The sequence below is a fragment of the Triticum dicoccoides genome, chromosome 1A (genome assembly GCF_002162155.2).
Source record: "Triticum dicoccoides isolate Atlit2015 ecotype Zavitan chromosome 1A, WEW_v2.0, whole genome shotgun sequence".
Classification (NCBI taxonomy): Eukaryota; Viridiplantae; Streptophyta; class Magnoliopsida; order Poales; family Poaceae; genus Triticum; species Triticum dicoccoides.
In genome coordinates this window covers 703,510-714,874 of record NC_041380.1, presented here as the reverse complement: position 1 = coordinate 714,874, position 11,365 = coordinate 703,510, and the positions used below count along the sequence as shown (strand labels likewise).

General features: G+C 48.0%; 1 pseudogene; it reads left to right on the top strand.

Moving 5' to 3' along the window:
- The first annotated feature begins 180 nt into the window (after positions 1-180).
- LOC119285026 lies at positions 181-1,736 on the top strand (annotated as a pseudogene).
- Positions 1,737-11,365: the final 9,629 nt, after the last annotated feature.

Below are 11,365 nucleotides of genomic sequence, written 5' to 3'. Positions count from 1 at the left end.
ACACACACATTATATATGCATGGCCATGTTAGAGTGGAATCAACTTGTAGCTATACAAACCAAGGAGCATCCACCAGAACGTACCACACAGATAGATTGAGCTGCATGCATTGTTGGCCGCACCCACACTAGATACTACGTCGACACACGTGCAAGGGTACAACTGCTAGCTCGACCACTATGCCTCCAAGAAATGACAAGGATGGCGGTGAGGACATCACCATCGACCTCTATCCATTCATTCGCCAGTACAAGGGAGGCCGTGTCGAGCGCTTTCTGCGCAGCCCATTCATGGCAGCGACGGAGGACTCGGCAGCCAACCGTGGAGTGGCGACGAGGGACGTCACTATCGACAACTGCACCGGCGTGTCAGCACGCCTCTTTCTGCCTTCCGATGCTGCAGCCGCCGGCGAGAGGCTTCCAGTCATCATGTACGTGCACGGTGGATCTTTCTGCATAGAGAGCGCATTTGGCCGCACATACAATAACTATGTCAGGTCCCTCGCCGCACGGACCGGGGCTCTCGTCGTGTCTGTCGAGTACCATCTTGCACCAGAGCATCCCGTACCTGCGGCCTACGACGACGCATGGGCCGCGCTCCAGTAGGTGGCGTCCCTCTCAAACCCCTAGATGTCTAGCTGTTAGCAACCCAGGCCCAGCTCCCGGTCCATCGGCATATGCTCGGACGTTTCCGGTGCGCATCGGACACTTCACTACAAGTAGAGAGCCCACAACATCCCAAAAGACCGGCCTGAAGAGAGTGTGGCACTCTCCCTTATAAAGAGCTCCTAGCCTCCTCCTATATCCGAGGTGGGACTAAAGTCACTGGCGTTGCTCAAGGTCAGGTTCTTGACACTAGCTACGCCGACCTGGAGCGCACCTTCCTAGTGGGCGACAGTGCCGGCGGCAACATCGTCTACAACACGGCGGTGCATGCGGCTGGCCGCGGTACAAACATCGTCAACATCGAGGGGCTTGTAATCGTTCACCCCTACTTCTGGGGGGTGGACCGGCTATCTAGCTCCGAGGCCGTTTGGGACGGCTTCACCATGTTTACGCCAGACTTTGTGGACAGGCTCTGGCCGTACGTCATGGCTGGCCAGCTTGACAACGACGATCCATGGATAAACCCTCTGGACGGGGACATTGCCTCGCTGATGTGCCGGCGTGTGCTGGTCGCCGTCACTGAGAAGGATAGCTTGCCTGGCCGTGGGCGCCGGTTGGCGGCTTCCATGCGCAACCTCATGTGGGCCGACGATCAACACGCGGTGACATTGGTGGAGCCAGAGGCCGAAGACCATGGCTTCCACCTTTACAACCCCATGCGTGCGACCAGTAAGACACTCATGGAGAGTATCATACAGTTCATAAACCAGCGGCCGGCATTGCCGTTGCCGGCCGCTTTTCCGCCGGAACGGCACGAGCTGCATCTGCAGGCATGCCAAGGTAAGGACCAGACTTCCTCCTCTGCCGTCCAGCCCATTCTGGGTGTGCCTACCAGGCCCTATGTGGACGTATTTGGTTATGGGGTGGCCATGAAGGATTCCAGTGGCCCAACAAATACCACACGTACTAGTTGCTTGCAGATTGGTGGACATGAACGAAGATCATCACCCAGGACTAGAAGATATGGGTTATCTCTCGGCCACCCTATAACATCCAACATGAGGTTCCTGTTATCAGCAACGACAGCACCTCGGGGTGGTTTTGTTCGTTTTCACAAGTTCATCATCTAACCAACCAAGTTTGGGGATCCCAAACCAAACCAAATCAAGCGCTTGAGAATCACAATGTCGGGGTTAAGGGCTCGTCATGCTCCTACATAATTGTAATGCTACAGGGACCTCCTTACCAAACTGTTTCTTTGGGCAAAATGGTACCCAAATAAATGTCTATTGTTTATCTCCTTTTTCTTTTCTTCCACAAACTATGTGTGTAAGATCCTATGTACAACTCATGTATTTTCTGTATTGTCTTACATTGGATTTATACGAATTATAATTATGCACAACTATATAGACATCAGCGCCTCCTGTATGTTCCGAAAAAGATAATGACCATATCTTCATTGTGCAACTTCTCCACTGTTGGCTTCATCCTATCCCTGCCCACCAGAATCCAGTCATCTAGTTCATCTATATATGCCATAAATAACAGAAGTACATAACAAACTGAGGAGAACAAAAAGCTATGAACTAATTAAAGGTACTATACTCAGTTTCCAAGCTATGAATCCAGTCATCTAGTTCATCTATATTCCATGTGTTATTGCTGAGATGCAACCGCACGATGTTCTGGTGTCGGAGGCTCTCGAGGTTGCAGAACTCATTGTGGAATTTCTCATGACCACCGTCAACATGTGTTGGCGTGTCGTCATGGAACATCTTCACAGCAATGTTCTTCCCATATTCATGTACACCCTATATAAATTTTGCATTTCACATGGTTCAGTAGTTTTGTGTGCTTAATTAGCGGTATATCTGTTTTTTCACTCTTCGGTGAAAAAACCCTGGAAAATGTCTGGATGTATAGATAGATAGGGCAGAAGCAAGTATTTGCAGGTGATGCGCGTAAGACAGGGCAAACAAAGGAAAAAATCAGAGCATCCCGTGCACATAAAATCATTTGCATGAGGATTCAGTTGTGGTATTTCTTGTTAGTACTACTAAACGCTTGTTGGCCAAGAGCGCGTCGGCATCGATATCAACAAGCACATGATCATTGCTGAATGTCCTTAAGGAGTCACGCTTAGTAAGTTGTTTCTGTCTTGGATGGATGTGGTAGCCAGTTGAAAGGATACTTTATTTATCCTTAGTTGCTTCATCTAGAACTATTAGTAAATGGCGTCATCAAGTAGTAGTTAGATTCAGTATACTATACGTACACACATACATATATGTGCAGTCATGTGTTTAATCAATCAATCAGTGGAACGTACGTTACCATGTAAACTTTGCTGTGGGCACCGGCGCCGAGGCTGCGCTCGTCGGAGAAACCGTCGGTGAGCTCTTGGATGGACAGGCGATCATCCATTGGCCCCGGTTGGTGGTCGTCGTCGTCGGAGAAAGGTTCCGCGGTCTCATCGTGGTCCATGCTGATGCTGTTCGTTGTCCTGGCGGAGAAGAGAAATAGGAAGGCAGCAAGGGGTGATGATCGAATAAACTGTGTGTTCCTTGATCTCTGCAGTGGCGGAAGACACGCCTACAGGCTACAGCTCAGTGGAATCCTCATCATGTTTTTTTGGTGTTGGAGCAGCAGCAGCTTATGCTCAGTGGGACTCTCTACGGACGAACCGGAGGTGGAAATCGATGGAGATGATGCTTATGATAGAGATGGGTAGCTAACAGTGGTGAAGTAGAGCAGATGCGTATGACGGAGTAGAATGGTCTCATTTAAGAGCAGTCATGATGTGTTTGTGGGGAGGTGGATCAATCGGCATTGGAAGTCATGCATCTTGGAGCAATATAGGGTTGTCCTGCAATAGTTCGTTAGCAAAGCAAAAACTGTTTTTTTTTTCTTTAGTGCTAAACTGTTCTAATGTGATGAAGACATCAACACATGTAGGAATCCGCATTGAGGCCGAAGCGTTGGCGGAGAAATATTTGGGCACATTAAAGCAAAGACCAAGAAGCTAGTTGATCAATAGTTGGACTCAAAAATTGCTTAATATACAAGAATACACGCTAGCTAAAGATCCACCGGGTGCTACATCATAAGCACATTGAGAGCGTAAATAATTGTAACCATATACATATAAAATGACAGCAATGGAATCCCAATCCCCTGCTTTTATTTGTAAAGTCTCTATTCCTCGGCGATCAAAGCCCAAAGATCTATGAACCACCTCATGTTTGACTAGCCAATTAGATAACCAACCCTGCTGCATTGTCTTCATCTCTCCCTCTTTGTATAAATATTTCACATTTCGGATGCAAGTTTGAAAGATTGCCCTGCTTTTTATTTTTCTACACAAAAGAGCCCCTCTCCTAATTCACTAATTTGTAGGAAGGTACTGAACTTTTGGATTTGAAAAAAGTTTCAGAAGATATATCTAATGTAGATGGTGATTGATAGAGCAATTCTTGCTCATAAGTTCCTGTATGAGTACTGCGCCTAACATAAAGCTTGTGACTGGTAGTAAAACATCTATTTTTATTTTGAGATAGAGTTTGCTAGAAGAGAGGTGTTGATAAAATTCATGTGTGATCCAAACTTACTCGATGAAGTGTTTTCAACATTTGAAGAGAGGTATTGATAAGGTTTTCCTTTTAAGTGTCGTGCCGTGCTTTGGTGGGGAGGTGTTGATAGTGTCGAGAGATTTTTTTTCATAATATAAATCTCTTTTCTGCTGTAAAATAATAACAAACTAGTGAGTTGCACGTGAGTTGCACGTGAGTTGCCCGTGAGTTGCACGTGAGTTGTGAGATATCGTTGCAACTGACACTTGCATATTACATCATTGAAAAGGAAAACCTTAGCTGCATTGTGTTCCAATACACTAATATAACACATTATATGTATGGACCTTAAGGTTAAAGATAGTGTTGTGACATTTGGCTGAAATTCTCTGAAATGATATATGGAATGTAAGAAATGGTTCATCAGGAGTCTTTCACCATGAGTAAAATTCACAAATAATCCCATAAATGTATACACTTTATTCAAACGAGAACTCTAATGGAGCAAGAGCATACATGGAAGATTCTAGACTAAATAATAAATGGATACACTTTTATTCAAGCGAGAACTCTAATGGAGCAAGAGCATACATGAAAGATTCTAGACTAAATCATAAATGGATACACTTCTATTCAGGCGAGAAACTCTAGCGGAGCAAGATCATGCATGGAAGGTTCTAGAATAAATGAGAAGTGTGTAAAGATAGTATATGTGACAAATACAAGGGTGTACTAAGTTTTTAACTATTGGAAACTTCTACATAGTACACATGGCAGGATATGATGTAATTGATAGGAAATCGAATGGCCAGCAATGCTTGGATTTGCCACCTCTTGATTATCAGATTGAGTTCATCCAATGATCCATATTCAAACTTATTCACACACTATATATATAGTGGTATAGATATAGATATAGATACAACAGACGTGACCCTCGCCCAACTCAACTCCAGTGGTATCAGGGAAATAGAGGAGAGGGGCCGGCGGCGAGGAAACTTGGAGGGGTTCTAGAATAATCTGTCTCACTAGAGAAGGAGAAACTTTCAGACTATCTTGTTTTGGTGGTTGGCTCCGCCCAACATGTCTCATCTCTATCTCAACCTTAGATCCAAGATTGAATGGTACATATGGCCCGAAGGCAGGCACACCATCATCACCAACTTGCTTTTTTATAGGAGTATAGATATAATAATAACAACGGCTGCTCTTATCAAGTCCCGTTCTTCCATCGATAATCAGTAACAATGCAAAAGCTCTTGAATTGGGTCCGTGTACTCCCCATCATGCAAATTGTGATCTGCAAGATCTAATGCGAGAGATGTAAAAAACTAACAGAGATGATGCATAAACAGGAGATGGTTATCCCTAGAGATGTAAAGTTTATACATACACATCAGAGTGCAACAACAATGTTAGAGTTGTGTCGAATATAGTGTACAAGATAGGTTACAGTTGGACTTGTAGTTGTATTGTGTTTAGATAGGATATGGAGTTGTGTCCAAGTAGGACACTTGTACCCTAGGCCTCTCATATATAGCGGGGCTAGACACACGATGTAACTTATGCCAACATAATAGCACAGACGCGCAAGGGGGAGCCGGCGGCGTGTGCCGGCGCCCGGGTGGCCGATGTGCGGTATTGTGACGGTGTCACGGGGAGGAGCACCCGTAGTCAAGCCCGGGGGACGTAGCCATATCGGTGAACCTCGTTAACAAATCTCGGTGTTGTGCTCGTGTGATTGCTTGGTCCTTGGATGATCGACGGAGTGTCTCGGATTTATTTTAATAAGTGGTATCAGAGCAAGGTTTGAGATCAGGCCGGTCGTGTTGATCTAGAGGAAGGTTTGATGTGTTGATCGGTATCGTTTGCGCGGTTGTGATCGATTGTACACTACGTCAGGCGAAGGAAATCTCGACGAGTTGTGAAGATCGGATTCTAAATTCGCAACAGATGCAGGCGACAATCGGGCAGCGTGGGCGCGCGTGGCCGTGAAGCCAAAGCGGCACGGGTGGTGTAAGCTGGCCTATGGGGCGAGCTGGTGCATATGTTCTGTTCGCGGACCAGGAGTGGAAGGTGGCGGCTAGGTGCATGGAAGACCGCGGTGCAGATCTGATTGATACTTCATGGGAGATTTGTTTTGGATAAAAAGAAAAGGACCGAGTCCTTGACTGATGCGAATAGAGGCAGACAACGGATCGATTCAAGCGAAGGGACAAATCCATCTGGTAATACGCGTGTACAACAGGAAGGCAAGGGCTTGGATAAGGCAAGTAGCCAGCATCGGGGTTGAGTGCTTGGGAGCTACTACACGTGAGTACAAGAAGGATTGTTGGTAGGAAATTGCTACTACTACATCTTGTGTACTTGATCACGTGTTGGAAACTCGGATATTTTTTCAAAGTGTCAGCTGTACGAAGAGCTATGGCGCTAACCGGTACCTGGTTTGAGGTGAGAAGTTTAATGAAACTGAAAACCTTGGGTTATGACAGACAAGGGTGAAAAATTTGTTGGCACAACAAGGATGCTTGAAGGCATTGCAGAAGTCATGTCAGCAAAGATGAAATTATCAGGTAATGGATGGAGATCCGTGAAAGACGATTTGGGAGTCTTGAGCATGTCGTGCAGCCGGACAAGTTCGGCTGAGTCGGACTATATAGTCTAACGGATCGACGTGAGTCGGTTGGTACAGAAGACGGTGATGGGATCGGCGAAGACGATGTAGGAGCGTGATGCTGATGCTGACCGACTTCTGGACATGGAAACACGTGGTGCACATGCCTGAGGCATGTGCGGCTTCGACAAGACTATGACGCGGGATTGATTCAAGATGGTGCACATGGGAGCTTGAAGTCGACGGGGCGTGAGGGGTGGACTGATCATCTACCATGGTGTCATGTTGAAGGTGGAGTTGGATTGAGGGGCTACGGCGTAAGTCGACGGGGTCGAAGCCTATTCAGCAGGTGGGAAAAGCGAGTGACATGCAGTTCGGACTGGAGCTCAGTGGTCTGATGGAAGCATGAAACTCGTCATCGGTCGGTGATGATCGTTGGTACTCTGCAGTGGGGGTTGGGTGGTGTGGGTTCGCGACCCTTGAGACCCGAGCGGTGTTAGAAAAATCCAAGGCATACCGTTGATCATCCGAGGACCAAGCAATCACACGAGCACGACACCGAGATTTGTTAACGAGGTTCATCGATATGGCTACATCCCCGGGGCCTGACTATGGGCGCTCCTCCCCATGACACCGCTACAATACCGCACCCAGTCGCCCTGGACACCGGCACATGCCGCCGGCTTTCCATGCGTTCCGGTGCTATTATGTTGGCATAGATTACATCGTGTGTCTACCCCCGCTATATATGAGAGGCCTAGGATACAAGTGTCCTATTAGGACACAACTCCACATCCTATGTAAACACAATACAACTCCTAGTCCAACTGTAACCTACCTTGTACACAATATTCGACACAACTCCAACAAATTCCACCTTGGCGAATATTCTCCACCACCTTGAATTGGTCCATGCGTCAAACTTCCATGTACGTTGGACTTGAGCTTATCCCATGAGTATCGCTGCTACTCCAAAGACTCCATATGACTCCACCTGCAACTTGTAGTCCCTTCTTTTCTTGACCAGAATCAACAATCGAACGAAATTAAGTTCCACATTACTGTCAGGACCCCGATTCCAAGTCACATCGATCTAGCCGGTAACACCTTATATCACTTTGCAGCCTCACGCACGGTATTCCCACGGGTGTCGCCTTACCATGGCCCGGGACCGTTTGCGCCTTTTGGCTCACGTATATGATAGTGTCGCTAGCATCCATATGACAGAGAACCCGGGCCGACATGGATAGTCGTGAACCCAAAGCGGCACTAACCTATGGGGACAGGCATACATGAATCACATCGAGCATGTCGGTCTGCAGCGTGTGAATCCGGGCTGTAGCACTGGGCTAACAGGACTCCGGGAACCCGGGCTGTAGCAGGCTAGGCAGGACTCCGGATGTCACCGCGTGACATTTCCCCGAAGGGATAGACACAGGAACAAAGTGAAACACATGCCGGCCAGTCAAGTGTCATGAGCAGTAGTGCTGGGCTAGCAGGACTCCGGTGAACCGGGCTGTAGCGGACTACTATGGCTCATGGAAGCACTAGACTACATTTCCCCATAAGAGAGGCTGCCAAGGATAAACAACTAGATTGTCGGATCCCACACATACCAAGCATTTCAATCATACACACAATAATGCTCAATATGTGTAAATACAACATGGCATCACAACATAACTCTACAACTCAAGTATTTGTTCCTTAGGCTCCGAGGAGCGAGATATTACAAACATGGGTCTCATGACCCAACAATCACAGCATACAAATCAAGCACATGCGGAAGCTTAACATGTCTGAGTACAGACATCTACAAATGGAAAAAGGGCTAAGAAGCCTGACTATCTACCAGATCCTGCTGAGGGCACAAGATCGTAGCTGAGGAATCAAGCTAAACGTCGAAGTCCATGCGGAACTACTAGCAAGACTGAAGTCTCTCTCTGCAAAACATAAATTAAGCAAACGTGAGTACAAAGGTACTCAGCAAGACTTACATCAGAACTAGCTACATATACATCAGTATCAACAAGGGGGGTGGTGGAGTTTAACTGCAGCAAGCCAGCTTTGACTCAGTGGCTAACCTGAACTACGACTGCAAGCAACTCTTTTGAGGTGGCGCACACGAGTCCACATATTCACCATTCAATACACCACTATGGATCCGCTCCCGTCTCCCTACGAGAAGGCCATCCATAGCACTCACGCTTATCTTGCGAGTTTTAGGGTATCCACTTTCACTTGTCTATGAACTATGCAAGGGGTCCAAGTTTCCATATCCGAGGAATCCGGCTATTCGAATAGATATTGATAACCTTGCAGGGGTGTACTTCTTCACACACGCTCCCACCACTTACAGTCGTTTACACGACATGTACTCGGCAACCTTCAAGCGGAAGCCCAACGAGGGTGTCGGCCACGGCCTATGTAAACACTTAAGTCTCTAGTCCAGGTTCCATCCGCAGGGAGTCCGGCCGAGGTTTCCACATATGGCCCCGAACGATGTGTACAGGGTTCCGAGACACCAAACGGGCACCTGGCATGCCCGACCACGGTGTATCTACCGCAACATAGCCCACCCCTGGGGTCAGCGCTACGCACGGCCGCCAACACATAACCTACAAACACCAGAAACTAGTTGCAACTCCTGGACAGAGTACTAGGGTGATTAAGAAGCCGAGAGGTTCAATTAAGGATCCCAATGAGTGGTAGTAGCTGGTCATGGATCACAGACACAGAACTTAGTTCCTGAGGACGGTTTCAATGAGACAACCCACCATGTACTCCTACATGGCCTCTCACCGCTACCTTTACCAAAACGTGTTCACACACTTAGCTCACACACAGTAGGACATGTTCATCACTGTTCCAATTCACCCCCGATGAATCAGACCTGACTCAACTCTAAGCAGTAGCAGGCATGACAAACAAGCATGAATGAGTAGGCACATCAGGGCTCAAACAACTCCTACTCATGCTAGTGGGTTTCATCTATTTACTGTGGCAATGACAGGTCATGCAGAGGATAAGGGGTTCAACTACCGCAACAAGTAACAGATGAATCGTTGTTGTCCTAATGCAGTAAAAGAGAGCAGGAGCGAGAGAGTGGGCTTGTATCGGAATGAACAAGGGGGTTGTGCTTGCCTGGCACTTCTGAAGATAACATTGAGTCTTCATCAGTGTCAATGATCACAGCGTCGGAGCAGCGTCTACCGAGAGGGGACAATTACCGGCAAACAAGGAAGAACACAATCAATGCGATGCAACAATATGGTGCATGATCATGACATGGCAATATGTTGTTGATTGAGCTAATGCAACTAGCAACAAGTTAAATGGAGTTGGTTTGAACACTAGGTTCAAATTCAAACTATGACTTCAAATAGTGCATTATCATGTTTTGGACTAAACAGTGAGGTTAAGTTGTTCAAACATGCATGAAAATGCCATATTCAGATTCCTTGGATTTTTCTGATTATTTTTCATATATAATTTATTTCATTTGGAGTTACGGTTGAATTTCTATGAATTTTAGAAGTTTATACTAATTTCTGGAATTTTCTGAATTATTTTTAATCTAGAAATGACTTATTGCATCAACATGATGTCTGTGTGACATCAGCAGGTCAACTGAGCTGTTCTGGGTCAAAGCTGACCAGTGGGTCCCACTGGTCAGTGACACGGTGCTGGCCAGGGTCACTGACAGGTGGGCCCGGTCAACGTTGACTTGACCAAAGTCAAAGCTGACACGTGGGGTCCACACATACTAGTACTAATCCTAATAGAAAATTAGACTAACCTAATTAGTCACAGGGTCCCACACGTCAGTGGCTCTAGAGGGGGTCATTAGTGGGCTCATTAGCAACTAATGATGTCGCCACGTCGGCACGGCCGGGGATTAGCCACCGGCGACCTCGACAGACGGCGGAGGCACGCCGGAATCGCTACTCCGGCGATGGTTTGATGCGCGGGAGGGATCTACGGGTTCCTGGCGTTGCGGCGCTTCTAGTGGTGGTGGCGGGTGGTGCTGGAGTGGCCGGAGAGTGGCCGACAACGAGCTTTAGCGGCGGCCGGAGCTCGGGCGAGCTCGGGTTCGGCGATGCGGGGCACGGAAGGAACCATGGGTGGTCGTATTAGACTCGCTGGAGTGCGGTGAGTGCAGCCGTGAGCTCGGATGCGGGCTTGCGCGGCCGTAGCCACGGCTACGCCATGGCTGGCGGCGAGAGGCTTCGGTCATGGTTGGGGATCGGGGCTAGATCACGCGGGGGACGACGGGGCAAGGGGGAATCGGGTCAACGGCTCACCGCGGAGCTGCAGGGATGGTTAGCGGGCTCGGGGGCGCGCCGGAGTGGCCGAATCGACGGAGAAGGGCGCCGGAGCTGAAGCTTGAAGACGATGATGATGGCGGCTGCTCGGGGCCTCCGTGCTTCCTTCCTTCGGTGCAGAGGTGAAGCGAGATGTGGCGAAGGCTCTGGATAGCTCGGGGAGGCAACGCGATGGCGGTGGGCGCGGCGGCTCACGCCGGCATGTTCAGGCGCGTGAGGGGAAGAGCGACGGAGAGAGATAGAGGAAA